Below are 16,830 nucleotides of genomic sequence, written 5' to 3' on the forward strand. Positions count from 1 at the left end.
CTTAAGCTGGAAATGGATTTTGATTAATGTCTGAAATATAATGGCTACTTGGAATTGGTAAAACTGGATCTGAAACAAACTCCTTCATTCTTCCATTCAGGCTGATTCATATATACCCAGGCTGTTCATATACTCCCAAAGATTATCCTAGACTCCTTTCTAAGTTAATGGAGCCTTCTTTACACTGGGGGAGAATAGCAGGTCCCTCCCTTCCATGAGATTGGTAGTTGTACAGAGGGGTGAGTATGTGCAGGGTTGTATAACTTCAGCACGTAAAAGCTGACAGGTGCATACAATTATTCCCTTACCAAGGTGCTGTTCATGGTTAGTGTTGACTATGGTCATGAATAATGTCTGATGACCTGGAAACACCTATGTTTGGGAGTCTTTATTCCATTATAATGAACACTATTCATCCAGTGGTAGAGATTCTGTGGCGCCTCCATCATTAGCACCCATCCAGTTACTAGCATGAAAAAGAGTTGTTCAAGAATGAAACAACATCTTCAGGCCGGAATTTGAAGAGTTTATTGCTTACCAAGCCAGACTCAGAAAAAGTAGGTAATAAAATGTAAATATTATTTTTTGGATTGAGAAAAGGAATTAAAGTCATGTTATATGTAGGAATTGCAGTGTATGAAACTCATCACTAGAAAGAGTAAAAATGGTGTATATATTCAATTAAGAATCTTAGCCATGCAATTCACATACTCAATGTGATCCTTCTCCAAACCTCATTTTTCAAAGAACTATTCTAAAATGTACATGGGATCCCAAAAGACGCCGAGTACCCAATGAACTTATTGCCATGTTACTATACCTGAAACAGTATAATATTGCCAGGGGATGGAGGGAGCAGATAAAGACTCAGGACAAACAACTGATCCCAAACCTTGCACACAACATCAAATGATATTTGACAAAGTATCAAGATATGAGGGAAAGGATAGTCTTCAATGAATGACACCTGGAAAACTAGAAACCCACATGCAGAAGAATAAAGCTGGATCCTCACCTTAAGTCTGTAATAAAAGTAGCTTTCATGTGATGGATCATGACAGAAATCTAAATGCTAAAAGTATAAAAGCCTTTAGGATAACGTAGAGGAGTCCCTTCACAACACCAAACCTGACGAGTCTTAAATATGAAGCCAAAAAGTACAGGGAACAAATTAAAAATAAGTTGCACTATATCATTTTTTAAATCATAGAGATTTGATACTTTGATGGACAGTATCAATAGAGTTAATCCACTTGTAAAATGAAAGTGCTTGAAAATTTATTTTTTGATAAAATTTTGTATATATTTATAACATAGGAAGAGTTTTTACAACGCAACAGCAAAAAATTCCATAATTAAAGAAAATTTTATATCTCTACAAAAGGATATAAAAGTTTCTCCTCCTCTACTTCCTTCTTCTCCTTCTTGAGTTTTGAAATATGGCTTTACTCTGTAGGCAAGGCCTACCTGAAATTCACTATATAACTCAAGCTAACATGAAACTCATACTGATCCTCCTGACTTAGTCTCTCTAACTAACATGCTCTCTATAGGCATGTACCACTGCACTTGGTTAAAATAATACAATTTCCTAATAAGTGCATGAAAACATATTCAACACCATTAATCTTTATAGGAATTTTAATCAAAATTACAGTGATACACCATTTTACACTCATTAGGATGGCTACGGGTGTAGATTAATTGAAAACTATACAGTATTCAGGGAAGTATAAAATGGTATACCAACTCCAAAATCCTCACAAATGTAAAACCACCGTATGATCCACATGACCCACACTTCTGCTTACAGAGACTCATCCAGGATTTTTTAAAGCAATGACCTGAATCTGATCGTGTCCATTCTGAGTTAACGGCAGCGTCAGTCTTGCTAGGTGAGGCAGAGAAGCATGTGTGTGTCCAGTGACAAGACTATAGGCTAAAATGTCAGTCAGCCTTAAGGAGGAAAGGAACTCTGTCATACAACACATAATAAAGGATGGACATGGATAGACATGGATGGACAGATGCTTTATAGCCCTACCCATACAAAGGCTCTGAGAGCCCCAAATCCTAGGGACAGGAGGAGGCATGGAGGCTGCTGGGAGGAAATGAAGAGCCAGTGCTTGGTGGATATCAAAACTGAGATTTGTAGATATGAAGAACTCAGAAATAGATGCCGAAGGTCATACAAGTATGTGAGTATTTTCAGGATCCCCAAGCTATGTATCTAGACACAGCTAAGACGAACTTTATGCTATGCTGTGCTAGTTTATCATAGTTGATTTTTCTGACAGAGGCTCAGCGATAACCTGGAATTCTATAAAGGGGACAGCTTGAAGGTTCTCATGGCATTCAGAAAGATCCATCAAAAATGGGCTGTGCACCCTTTCCATGCAGTGAGCTCCTAAATACAAACACCCTCTCCTTAAACATGGAAGCCCTGAACAGAACTAAAAATGGAAACAGATCCAACTTCTTAGGAGTCAGCACCAAGGAGGTACTGCATATCTACGAAGAGTGGACAGTGCTGTTAAGGGCAAGACACTTCCATTTAACTCCACAGTTGGATCAGAGAGAACTCCAGGTCCTGGTCTAGCAACAGGAAGCATGCCTCCAACTTCACACCCTGCTTGGCCATAGAGATTAAAGTGTGCTTTCTTTAGCAAATTAAAACCCTTCCATTCACAATCATGCATTTACGCTTGTTCAAATTAACAACTTTTAAGGCAAATGCACAAATCTTTCCTATGCCAGGCACAGAAAGGCTGGCAGGTGATTACCTTTACGTGGCTCCTGGAATATCCATATGTCTGTGGGGCCAGCTGGAGCCTTTCCTTAGTTGACAATTGTGAGAGACACAAACACTGGACTGGACTCAGTAACTACATCTTCCCCTCTTCTACCAGATGTGGTCACTCTAGAGAAGAATAGAGAAGCAGGATAAAGAGCTGATAGTCACAATAAAAAGTAATCCTACAAGACGGATGTGATTAGCAGGACACAGGGCTGCTGGCACGGCATTTGACATGAGTAGGGAGATATAACAGGCTAAGCACACAGGCATCCTGTGAGGGGACGACACTGCCCCCCCATATCACAACAGATTTCTGATCAGTCATTCTTTATAGAAAAATCCCTTTAGGAAGCAAGTTGAATTAACATTGCAATGTAAAGATAGTATAAACTATCATATATGAATAAAACTAGCTACAAGAGTCATTTTTAATCTGTTAAAAAAAAACATTGAGATAGTGTGATAGATCATAAGGCTGATTGGAGAAGCATAGATTATATTTTATTTTCTTCACTTCAGAGAATAGTAAAACCTGCCTGTGGTCACATCCTCTAGAAATTTTGCAAGAGTTTGTTATCTGCTGCTTTGAAAGAAAGCCAAATGAGTAAATAAATATATAAATACATAAATAAAAGTATTCTGGTTTAATTTTTGATGCTGTGATAAAATATTCTGACCAAAGCAACTAAGGGGCAGAACTTGTTTCTGCTTGCAGCCCAGGCTACAAGGTTACAGCCCTGCCCCTCTGGCTACTGCTCCCATCACATCACAATAAACAGCACTGAAAATGAAGCACCCACTGTGAGCAGGCTGTTGCTTATGCTCAGCTAGATGTTCTGTTCCCACCTACACAGTTCAGGGCCCAGCCCATGACATGATGCCACATTCAGGGTGGGTCTTCCTCTGTCCATTAACAATTAAGAAATACTCCACAAACAAACCCACAGTCCACCCTAATCTAGACAGTTCTTCATTAAGATTGTCTTCCCAGGTGACTCTAGGTTGAGGCAGGTTGACAGATAAAACAAACACAGTAATCTTAAATAATCAGTAGTCTTAAGGAATATTCTTATATTACTTAAGAGTTTTCATTAAAGTGATTGTATCTGTAAAACAGAATTTTGTGGATAAAAATGAAAAGCATATTTGGAGCCCCAAACTGACCCTTCATTTGCCAGGAGGGGCTCGGCAGTGATTCCCAGCTCTTTGTGGGTGCTGTGGTAGAGTATCCCAGACTGTTGCCCATCGTTTTCAGGTGGCCCACAACTCAACCCTTTCATGGTCTCCGAGCACACAGGTTTGGAGGAACACCCTCCTAGACAGGAGAGCCGTGGAAGAAGAGGAGGTTAGTGTGGGGGCCAGGACAAAGGCCCTCTCTGTAATCCTTCCTTTTTCCAACCCAAATCTCTATGTGCTTAGTTCTGAGATGTAGAAGGAAAAGCCACTGAGAATGACATGAGAATTCCTTCCTTGGGGAGGCATAAACAACACTTAGTTCTTCCTCAGGAGCCCAGTGAACGCCAGCATGCCACTCCACCAGAGTTTTTCCTAGGGAACTGTCCCAGTTTGCTTTCTATTGCTGATGAACACCATGACCAAAAGCAGCGTGGAAGGACAGGGTTTATGTCATCTTACACTTTGCAGTCTGTTATAAGGGGAGGACAAGACAGGAACCTGGCATCAAGATCTAAAGCAGAAGCCATGGAGGACTGAGATGTACTGGCTTACTCTCTCTGACTCACTACCTTTTTTCTTATACAACCCAGGACTACCTGCCACGGGGTGGCACCTCCCATAGTGATCTGGTCCCAGAGACATCAACTAACAATCAAGGAAATGCCTCACAGACTCAGCGTATGCTAATCTGATGAAAACATTTTTCTCCATTAAGGTTTCCTTCCCAGATGACCCTAATTGTACAAAGTTGGCAATAACTAACCTGCTCCAGGGCCAATGAGTTTTATTGGGCTTACTCACAGAAAAAGTAAAGTGTGGGTGACCTGCAAATCAGCTACAGGGGAAAGACTTTGCCTGCCTTTGATAATGACTTCCCATTGCCTCTTAGATGGCTTTATCCCATCAGATGAGCTTCCCCAGAAAGCACCTCCAGAGGTGCAAGGCCACATGGAATTAGGGCAGAGTTGCACACAAATGACTGGGAGGAGGGGTTGGAAGATTAAGTGAAGGCTTGAAGACTTTCCCCAGCCCCTCCTTCTAATGAGAAATGTCAGCAGTCAACAAGACATGGTGATGTGAACCTGCAAGTTGGCACAACTGATCTGATGAAGATGGAGGCTCATTTGCTTAGAGAACAGCATCCTGTAACAAATGGATTATAGGCTACCCCCCCAGGGCTCTGATGTTTAGTGTGTGTGTGTGTGTGTGTGTGTGTACCCCTGCGTATTAGAATACATACCTACACACCATGCTTTGATTAATACATATCACTGTGTAGAAATTCTCATGAAAGTTGACAGGATCATATAAAACCCCCTTTGCCCAGTTGCTTAGTATTAGTGAGGAGAGTGTGTGAAGAGTGTCTGATTGCCCCTTATGCTATGTGCTCACTTCTGATGGATCCTAGGATGAGCACTAAGTGGAGTGTTTAGCAGGGAGTAGAACATGCAACATAGCAGACTCTCCCCACTGTTTCCCTTGTTCTGTTCCCTTGTTTCCCAGAAGAGAATCTGGGCACAGAAGAGATTCAGATGCAGTTAGAAGAGATGCCACAGGGTATTTCTTGCCCTTTCCTCTGCATCCCTTGCAGCTTGCAAAACTACAGGGTATCATCTACCAGAGTAGCACTGGGTCATCTTCCCTTTCCTTAGACTATGAAGTTCTATATGTATATGTGTGTGTCACTGGTGCCATAGTTTGGCTGTTTTGCCACTGTGTGTGTGAGAGAGTGTGTGTGTGTGTTGTTGTTGTTATTGCTGTTGTTGTTGTTGTTGTTAAGTATGATATTCAGTGTGTCCCTATTAGCAGATGCTATAGACTTTGGAAGCTGTGTCCTGGTGAAATATCCTTAGATCATGGTGACCGTGAAGGAAGCTAAGATAGCCTGGCTCTTTTTGACAGAGCTTGCTCTGCCTCCTGCTCTTCTCCATTTCATCTGACACCCACCAAAGCCTTGAAGCAATCTTCTGCCTGGGCTTGAAGTGATCTTAGATCTGGGAGTCAAAAATCCCTTTTCCCTTTTAAGTTATTGGTTCTGAGGATTCTGTTACAGAGGTGGAAAGATGACAGGCACTGGCTAGCCCTGTGTGTACATTTTATAGCACTGTGTCATGTGTAGGTGGAGCATCCCCTGGCATTGTCAGCATGTCGAACACCAGCCACTCAAGGACACTGGGCTACTTTTTATAGCAAGCCTTTTTCTCTCAGCTTCTGTCACCTCTGCCCCAAGCCACTGGAAGGATACTCATATTTCTGTATTTTGTTATGCCAAGAATGTTTTAAATGGAGTCTTACACTACATGACCTTACAAGTAGCTTTTCTTAATTAGAATTTTCCTCTGGAGACTCCCCAGGTTGCTTTGTTCATTGACAGTTTGTTCTTCTCCATGGTTGAATAGCATCCCATGACATGTTGTCCCATGGTTAGTCCTTCATCCTCTGAAGGACATCTGGGTACTTCTTGTCTGGGGTTCTCCAAAACAAAGCTGCTGCAAACATCTGCATGTAAGTGTGTGGGTGAATATGTTTCTGAATTTTCCAGGTCCACAGTGGGCTCCATAGGTACTATAAGTCTGGTTTTTTAAAAAGAACTATTAAAAGATTTTCCACCGAGGCTGCGACAAGTCACACACCATCATTGCATCTTTCTGGTTCTGCCAAGTGTGGGGTGGTGGCTCTTTATTTCATCAGTCATTCTGATAGTATGTGGTGCCTCCTTGAGTTAAGCCCACCCTTTCCTTATAGATTCTTAAGTGACATGTAGGTCCCTGCCTTTGTCCATTTTCTTACCAAGGTTTTTAAACAGCTTTTCAAAAGCTGTGTGTTACATACTTAGTAGTGGTTCAGTGCCAAGATTTTCACATATTGTGCCAGTCCTTTGCTTCTCCTTTCTGTGTGTTATCAGGGATCTTTGTTGAGGAAAAGTTGTACTTTTGATGAATTCTAATTTATCAACTTCTCATCTGAGAATCCTTGACTGGTTTTGCATTTCACTTTTATCTGTATCATGTTAGAACCTGCTGCCCAACTTACTGCTAATTACAACAGGGTATCATGGCTCCCAGTAGGTACTCAGCCCACTCGGTCATGGTTTGTTAGGAAGAGTTAATGCTTCCCCCCCCCCCCAGGGTGGGGAGAAAGTACAGTCAGTAAAACACTTGCTTTGCAAGTGAAAAGACCCAAGACTGACCCCAGACTCTATATCATAATGCTGCACATCATGGCTCCTGCTCAGAAAGTAGAAACAGGATGGTTTCATCAACTTGAAGTTCACTCAATCTAGACAAAGCACAGAGTTCTAGGCTGTCTCAACACACAAAGTGGACAGCATCCTGGGTAATGATACTGGAGGTGACCTCTGGCTTCCACATGCACACATGTGTATGTGTACAACCCCCTATATACTTAAAATGCACACATGTACACATACACACAACTTCTATTCTAACACTAGGGATTAGTCACACTAACAATAGTACTTTGCATTTTGAAAAATGATTTCAAATATCTTATTACTATATGGTCCCACTGTCCTCTGTAAGGAGGGTAGGTCATTCCTTTTCTTTTTAGAAAAGTTTACAGTTAAGGCCAAGTGGTCAAGAGTGTGGGGAACTTGTATTAACTGCTCTTTATGAATGCCCAAGGGACCTTTAGCACATGAAGGTGACCAAGAGAGGGTCAAAGTGCTGCTACAGAGAAGGAGCAAAGCCAGAGAACTCATGATGAAATCACAGTTGTATGTGCTCAGGGGCAATGGGGCCATACTGAGTGCTGCCGGATATCTCAGGGAGGATGCTGGGAGTCACGGGAGGATGGCAGCCCCCCTCTCTTGTGATTGCAGTCATCTTTCTCTCCTTCAGGAGATCTGTAGGTTCACAATATCTTAACAGGACTTATCAGACTTTGCCACCCTGAGTCAAAACTCTTGCTCAGGAGAGAGGGTACTACTCTGTCCCTGGCATCCCTGATTCTCATCCTGAGCAAAAGCATCAAAGTGGATGCCATGGAAAAAAGCTGTCCTCTAGGCATGCAGTGGCTGCTGCCATCTTGAACTCTCAGCAGCTGTAAAGGATTGAGTCCATTGATATATAGGCAGTTAGCAATTAGTGGTTGCTGGGAGAGGGTGGAGGAGATTCCTTGAGAAATGTAGGTCCACACACTGGATTTTTGAGGTGACTTATTTACTGCTACAAACTCCTCCACACTATATATGACAAACCGTAGTTTTTATTAATGGTCATGGTATAATAAGAAAGAATTACTGTTCCTTTTTAACAGGAGTATGTGCTATTTAATTTACTTGAAATCAGCTATTTAGTCAATAAGCATTCTTTGTCCCAACACAGAAAAGTATTGATTACTATATATTTTGTTCTTTAGGCTTGTTCTATACTGAGGTTTACAAACTTGGCAATATATCTTGTACTGAAAATAGGCAACTCATCTAAAATGTTTGCTTCAGGGGCTAAAGAAAGGGAGATTTCTTTATTTCCTTCTTCCTATCTTTCTTCCCTTCTTCCTTAACATAGTCCTTTTTTTTTTCCCTTTTTAAATTTTTTTCCCAAAGGATGGTATAGTGAGGGACATCTACTCCAGGCTGACAACTGCAGTCCTTTGTTATGTATAATGTATTTGGTTTTTTTTCTCAGTCTTTGAGCTTGATGTACAACAAACAGTTGGTCTGCAATGTATATTTCATCCTACTGTTTTCTTTAGTATACGAACAACCAAAGGAACTCTAGAGATGGATCAGTGGGTAAGGTGCTTGCTATGCAGGTGAGGACCAATGATTGACTCTCCTCAAAAAAAAAAATCCATGTTAAAAAAAATGTTGGAGAGCTGAGTATGGGAGGCCGAGGCAGGATGATCTTTAAGGTTTGCTTCATATCCAGACTAGAAAAATCAGAACTTCTAGGTCTGTAGAAACCCTGCCACAAAAAATCCAACATGGATAGTCTCTGAGGTTGTTCTCTGGCATCCACATGTATGCACAGGCAAGTGAATGTGCACCTGCATATGCATGAGCGTGGGTGCTCACACACATGCACACATACCATATCTGTTAACAGCCACACTGAGCATATGGCTGAAAGTCAGAGAGATGGGGCAGATAATCCTGGGTTAAATTGGCTCTTGGCTATTTGTACATTTGGCAGCGTGGTTTATAAATCTGTGGCATACACAGTATCAGGGTATGTGTTGCGTGATAAGGAAACATGAGACCTGCAGACTGACTATGGAGTTCCCTGGCTGAGGGACAGCCCATTGAGTGGCTGCATGAGCACTGTGGCATGGTCTCCATGGAAAGTCACAGCCACAAGCAAGCCCCTAGCTCCAGTAGAAGACCAAGTTATTGCTGTGTGAGTGGGAGGCATATCTAGGCTCTTCAGTTTTAAGTGTCTTTGAAACAGCTATTTTAGCACCTTTGTTAACATGGCAACAGTCAGGAAACCACCTCTTGCAACAACCCAAGCCAGGAACTCATCGCTCCCGCTGGCGCGCTCTGCTCCTGAGGAGCCAGCATGGATCAGCTGCCAAACACGATTACTCACAGATGGGTGAGCCTGGAGGGAGGCTGCAGCCCTCCACAGACTCTCACCCAAGAGAGAAAGCATGAGCTGTATTCTTTTTCTTCCTTCCGCTCACCTGATGGACTTACCCTGCCTGGGACCCAAGACACACTCCTATGAGTCCCAAAACTTGAAAGAGTCTAGCACAAACTATGACTTCTGGTAGCCCATTACAAGGAATGACAGAACATACTGATTTTAGACAATACAATATATATTCTCATTGTTTTCAGGTCCCATAGTGAAAGACTTTTAAGTGTGCTAGCCATTCCTATCCAAATTCCTGAACAAATGAATGCAGCTCTATGGATGTCTAAGGATGGACTACCTACTGTTAGTACTCTACTGTAGAGGATGGAGAGTGATTGCCAAGCATGCGCCTTCTGAGTGTGCCTATCAACCCATGCCTTGCACAGCCCTACTGGACAACATTGCAGATGCTAGGGAACATTCCAGAGTCCTAATAGAGGACACTGCTGGTTGGTGAATCATGCTTTCAATAGACCATGCTCCTCACCTGAATCTGTTTCCTCCCACAGTCAGTAATTCACCTGCCTTCCTGTGTCCTTAGGGTGAATTCACCCACGAACTTTCCAAATTAAGCTACCACCTTGTATAGCAGACACACTGTATACATCCATCTGGAAGCCACCTCAAGAGTCCTTTCTGCTCCTTGATCCTTGGCCAGTGCTACACTGGGGGCATGTTTAGACAACACCAGGATCCCTGCCCTGAGTTGTACAGTCTGTGACTGCTACCTTCCAGTCTGCCTTTTTCTGTTTTACTTAGTTTTCTGTGGGAAATAACCCCATAGTTTCCTAAGGAAAGGATATTGGAGGATAATGTTTTCAAATTATTTTTAAATATTAGAATATTTTGTCTTGTCACCTAAATACATTAGGAATTGGCAAAAAGAAAAAAAGCACCACCAACAAAACCTTAGACTTCTGAAGCTCAATTTGGAGCTTTTCTTACACTCCATGTCAAGGACTATTAGACTCGTCTTGCTTCTAATATTTTTGGATTCTTCCCCAAACAGGAAGGGGAGCTATTCAGTGGTCCTTTGTCACTAGGAGCAGCCTGTGATTGTGCAAGAACAAGTGCTCTTAAACCCTGAGCCCAGAAACGTTGTCTTTCTACTGAAGACAGGATTATTTACAAGTTTACCTGGCTCTTATCCTTCTACCAATTGTCCTGGTTTAATTCCAGCTTCACTCCTCCCCCATAGAGCAAGAACTCTGGGCTGTGCTTTTGCAGGACACAAGTCCAACATTTCAAACACTTGATGACCTAAAGCAACTTATGGATAAATGGGCTAATTTTATTTTACAGTTTACTTTCCATCAGTCAGGAATGTCAGGACAGGAATCTGGAGATAGGAGCTAATACAGAGGCCATGGGGAGTGCTGCTTATTGGTTTGCTCAGCTGCCTTTCTTTTATATCACAGGGGCACCTTTCCAAGGATGTTGCCACTAACAATTGGCTGGGCCTTCTTATATCAATCACTAATTAAGAAAATGCCCTACAGAGTTGCTGATAGGCAAAAGTATAAAGTCATTTTTCTCAATTGAGAGTCCTTGTTCCCAAATGACTCTAGCTTGTGTCAAGTTGACATAAAAATATCCAGGACAATTAATTCCTTGTCAGCATTATACACTGATATGACACTATTAAACAATAACCTTTTCTTTTTTGTTCACCCCCAAGATCTCATATTAATATCAGAATATGAACATAGTATAACTTTAAAAAGCCCCTCAGACTTTGAAATTGTAAAGGCTTTAAAAGTTTAGTCTTTTTTAAAACATCTAGACTCTCAGGCAAAGTTCAAAGTCTCTCTAAAATATCCAATCTCTCTAAAGTTCCAGGGTCTCAGAACTGTGGGGGCCTGAAAATTAACAAGTTAAATATTTTCTTACTTCAAGAAGGAAGAATCAGGAAGCAGACAAGATCAAGTAAAATCAATGCAAAACCTAGATCCAACAGTGTAAACACTTCACTATTTTACATCTGAGACCCACTCAGACCCTTGCAGGCTTCAGAGGGCCATGCCAGTGGCTTCTAAAGCTCTGCTGTGTAGCTTGTCTCAAAGGCTCAGGCCACCTACATACCTGATGCTTTGTGATTCTGTCATGCTACTAGCATTCCCAAAGTGCTACCTCTCCACAGCAACTTCACCCTCACTAGTAGCCTCTCATGGGCACCACTCAGGGATTTTGAACCTGCCACACAGTGCCAAGCATCAACTTCTCAAAATGGCCCCTTAAATCCTGAGGCTTCTATTTCAACTGAGGCTTCACCGTCACCATGATCTCTCTTCAGGGACTCCAGCCTTGGAGCACAGTGCCAAGCCTTAGCTGCACTCCCTGACTCCTTCATCCCTTCATAACCTGTACCACTTGGTTACTTATGCATTGCCAAGTTAAACTGTTACCAGGAGGTCTAACCTTGGCCTCCTCTCTACCACAGCTTCTGTGCACTGACTCTGAGGAAATACTTTTCTGAAGATTTCACCTCAGTGATATTTGTCTCTTTTTAATCACAGCTAATTCTCCAACCCCAGATGACCAATATCAATTGTCTCATCAAAGCAAAGGTTTTACTTTAGTGGTTCTTAATTCAGAATATCAGACAACCCCATTATAACTTAAAGGAGTGTCTAATTTTATCTCTGAATTTGATAAGCCAAGCTCTCATCCTCGGCATTGCTCTTCAAATTATCTTCTAAGTTCCCACAAAGGGTCATTAAGCTCTGAACTCTCAATGGCTTTTCTAGTCAAAAGTTCAAATGTTACCTAAATCCTCCCCAAAACATATGGCTGGCTTTATCACAGAACTACCCCACCTCTGGTGCCAATTTTGATCTTAGGATTTTTTATTGCTATGGTAAAACATCATTACCAAAGACAATTTGGGGGAGGATTGAGTTTATTTGATCTCTTAGCTTATCCCCAGTTATCCAAGACAATCAAGGCAGGAACTTGAAAGCAGGAATATGGAGACAGAGCTGAGACAGAGGCTATAGAAAAGAGCTGCTTACTGGCTTGCTCCCCATGGCTTGTTCAAATGTTCTCTTTTCCACCACAGGACCTGCCCAGAGATTGTACTACCCACAATTGTCTGGACCTTCCTGAATCAATCACTAATTAAGGAAACACAGACTCCTTCTTTCCAATTGATTCTAGCATGTGTCAAGTTGACATGAAACTAGCCAGGGAGGGCATCAGGTATTGGGTGGATCCTGACATAACTCTCCCAAACCTAAAACATGATAAAACAGCCAAACATCAGTTATACTAATTTATTAATGTGGAGATAAATTAATAAAAGAGAGCAAAGTAATGATGCTTATTTGAAGATGAAGTTGAAGGAACAGGCACAGAGTACACACAGGATTCATCTCCCAAATGTCTATTTGGGTGTTCTTATAAAACTCACATCCATTTAACAAAACTCCGCATCCATTTAAATACTCAGGCACAATAACTGTCTCTGATCTGTACTCTTACTGAATTTATTTGAAGGCCAAAAGATAAAATTGATAAAATTTGCATTAGGAGGTATGAGTCAATTTTGATGGAATGTAGGGATGGTCAACAATGCTACTAGCAGTGTTAACAAAAACACCAGTTAGAAAAGGAGACATTAAAAATGAGAGAGATTATTCTGAGAGCTTTCTGACTTATGCCATGGAAATAGAAACATGAACATCTGTCCAAACATTACAAACTCTAGTTGTGTAAAAGTTGATATGTGTTTCTTAAAGGTCTGAAAAGAAAAATAGTTCTGTTAATGTAAAATGCATATAGCTGAAATCTAGTTCTGTGACTTTAAAAATACATACAGCTATGGAATGTAGCTCAGTGGTAGCATGTTATACAGCATGAATATAATTGAATCAATATCCAATACTGACCATATCCCCCAAATGCATTCAGTAATGTGAGCCCCTAGTTGATAGAACTGCTACAAAGACCTCTGTGAATGGAGTTTCTCCTCACTGATCCACTGAGTCCATCATATTGCCACAACACTTGCATATTTCCTGATGAGCTTGGCACTAGGGAACAGATGTGGAGGAAGGTACTACTGGTGACTGATTACTGTCCTAAACCGCAGGGCAGCACTCTAGGGAAGGTCAGAAGGCAATGGGCTCATGGGGTAGGGAGATAGATAGATAGATAGATAGATAGATAGATAGATAGATAGATAGATAGATAGAGCAATCTAGCTCTGTTTGGGGAGTGATTAATACAATGTAGACTTTACCCTGAGACCCAAGTAGAATCAACCACAATTAAAAGAGAAAAGAGGTGGCTTGAACTTTGACCTCATAATGGCTTTGGAGTATAAGGCCTAGAGAATAGACTTGAAGCTGTCAGTTTCTCTCTCTCTCTTTTTTTTTTTTTCTTGGCTTAAAGAGGGATGATGGGGAACAAGCTTCAAGAAGGCATATACCCACAGGTAAGAAGACATGAGATATGCAGGTCCCCCAATAACTGGAGCAGGGTTTGTCCCTAACTCTGTTGCGTACCTGTGGATCCTATTTGTGTAACTGGGCTGCCTGGTCTGGCCTCAGTGGGAGAGGATGTTTCTAGCCCTGCAGTGACTTGATCAAGGGTGGGCTGGTACCCAGTGGGGGGCCTACCCTTTCTTAGAGGAGAAGGGGAGGGGTGGGGGAGAACTGTATTAGGAAGGACTAGAAGGAAATGGGGCTGTGATCAGGATGTAAAGTAAACAAACAAACAAATGGTATAAAATAAAAGAAGGCATGAGTCAAAGAGACTCTCAACCAAGGTGCTTAGGATAAAATCTGAGGTGTACTGCACTAGCTACTTTTTTGTTATTTTGACCAAATGCCTTATAGAAGCAACTGAAAAGAAGAAAGATTTATTTGAGAGGGTGCAGTCCATCAAGTCAGGGAGCAGTGACTTAGCATGTAGCAACTTGGTATGACTGTTCATGTGGCATCAGAGGCAGAAAGTAGAGAGCTCTAGTTGAGTGAGCTTTTTCAAACCTACCTACATAGTGGTGTATTTCCCAGACAGGCCCTACATCTAAAAATGTCCACAGCCTCCCCCAAGCAGTGCAAACACCAAATATGTGAGTCTGTGAGGACATTTTACTTCCTTTTTTTTAAATTTTTCTATATTCTTTGTTTACATTCCATATGATTTTCCCTTTTCCAGTTCCCCCCTCCCCATGAGTCCCATAAGACCTCTTCCCTCTGTCCATTCCTCAATTAACCCCCTCCCACTTCTCTGTCCTGGTAATTCCCTACAATGCTGCATCAAGCCTTTCCAGGACCAGGACCCTCTCCTTCCTTCTTGGGAATCATTTGATATGTGAATCGTGTCTTGGGTATTCAGAGCTTCTGGGCTAATATCCACTTATCAGTGACTGCATTCCACGTGTGTTCTTTTGTGAATGAGTTACCTCACTTAGGATGATATTTCATGAAATTCTTAAGCAAATGGTTGGAACTGGACATTTTATTTCCAAATGCAGCACTTATCAAGAACAGAGGGGAGTGGCAGACCATTAAGTAGGACATTTTATTTTTTCACTCTGGCTTCCAGGTGACACCTGTGGTTGGTTGGTGGATATGTGGATTTCAGTACAGGGCTGGGAAGTCACATTCATTCCTCAAAACTTGCCAAGCGTCCCTTGAGAAGTAGAGTAGATGTAGAAATGGCCCAGTATTTCACTCAGCATTGAGTTGGCTCGCATGCGAGGCCTTGATTATAGCCCCTTTTATGTATCTTTGATGGGTTCTCTTTCTTATAACTTCTTTGAAGCCTTTGAGGTTCTGTTGTTTTAAAGCCCAATTGATATCATTTGCCAAAAGGAATGGTATTGTTTCTTAGGCCCTGTTTACCCCTATGTGCTGGCAGTTCTTAGGTGTGTACCAATCACTTCAATGGACTATGTGTCTATGAATCTAGGTGGCTAAAGTTGTTTGGAATGCCCCAAGGTATGCCCAAATACTCCATGTTCAAACCTGCAATAATTATTCATTACAATTTGGGTTCTGAAGCAACACAGTATTTCATCCTTTTGCGTGGTGCCAGTCACTCCACTGAATATACCACGATGTTCTAACTCCTCTTGATAATGTAAAACACCACAAATATGCTGCCTGTGTGGTGCATGCATATTGAACACTCAACCTGTGCACATAGTTCCAGCAAACGTCACCACCCAGGAACCCTGTTTCTTGGGGTGAGATGCTTTACCTGAGGCTGCAGAAGTATGAGGAGCTCATGAAATGGGAAGCAAGTACTGAGGTATTGTGCACAGGGTGAGTGACTGTAGTTCAATATATCTATTGGGGAAAACAGGAGAGACTGCATGTTACATCATATACCAAGCCACAGGGTTCAAATTGGAGGAATGCAGCAGGTAGGAGGGTTAAGGTTTCATGGAATAGAATCATCACACTAGTGACCACATGAGCTTCAAAGGCAGCAGGTACCATGTCATGAATTACAACCCAAAGCCATAAAAACCTGGAGAACTAAATAACCAATGAGTTTAGATGGCAGGACAATAAAAATCATCTATAAAAACAACGAGGTAAGGAGCTACATCAGAACTGTGGAGATTGCAAAGTCACAGAATGAAATGAGAACTATCAACCCAAAGAAACGGTTAGATGATAGGTTTGGTGAGACAGTAAGGACCATGGGCTTTAACTTTGGTGTTCCAGGCTCCCATCATACCAGCAGAGTAACTGTAGCCAAGGCTGCTCAGATGAAAGGAACAGAGAGATGTGATGTGCTTGGCTTGCTTCAGCATTTCTGGGAACTTTCCATCCCATGGCAAATCTCTGTTCTCTAAACAGAGTACTGGGGGACCTACAGTCAGGGCGCTGCAAAAACAGCAGTGAATGCAGCCAACTTCTCTCTGCCCAAGGCTGTGATTTCTGTAGGATAAACAAGTCTCCCCAGGAGCTTCAAGGGAAAGTCCAGAAATCCTAGGGAATTTTAGGGAAGCTATGCCCAGGGATTTAAGAGGCTGTGACTTGGCTCAGGAAAGACAAAGGGGGAAGAAATTAACCATGGAATGACCTTGGGGCTCACTAATCAAGACTGAAAGTTAAGAGGCTCCCTCTCTTCTCAAATAGATGCCCCTGGCAAAGAGCTGAAGACACCCACTATATTTAAGAAGCTATCTCCATGGGTCTTAGAACACCAGTCTTTGTGCTGATATAGATGTCTGACTTTGAAAACAGAACAATTGATAAGTTCCAGGAACTTACAAAAGTTGTGGAGAACTCAGTATTC

The 16,830-nt window shown here is 41.9% G+C and overlaps 1 protein-coding gene across 1 annotated transcript in view; it reads right to left on the reverse strand.

Annotated features, from left to right (window-relative positions):
* Myt1l (myelin transcription factor 1 like) overlaps nt 1-16,830 on the reverse strand; it is a 394,986-nt gene that overhangs the window by 195,038 nt on the left and 183,118 nt on the right. Inside the window, exon 4 of the mRNA XM_052186010.1 lies at nt 2,784-2,920. The gene's annotated coding sequence lies outside the window, so the exon portion shown is untranslated. The remainder of the gene's footprint in view (nt 1-2,783; nt 2,921-16,830) is intronic.

This window comes from Apodemus sylvaticus, chromosome 6 (genome assembly GCF_947179515.1).
Source record: "Apodemus sylvaticus chromosome 6, mApoSyl1.1, whole genome shotgun sequence".
Taxonomy (NCBI): Eukaryota; Metazoa; Chordata; class Mammalia; order Rodentia; family Muridae; genus Apodemus; species Apodemus sylvaticus.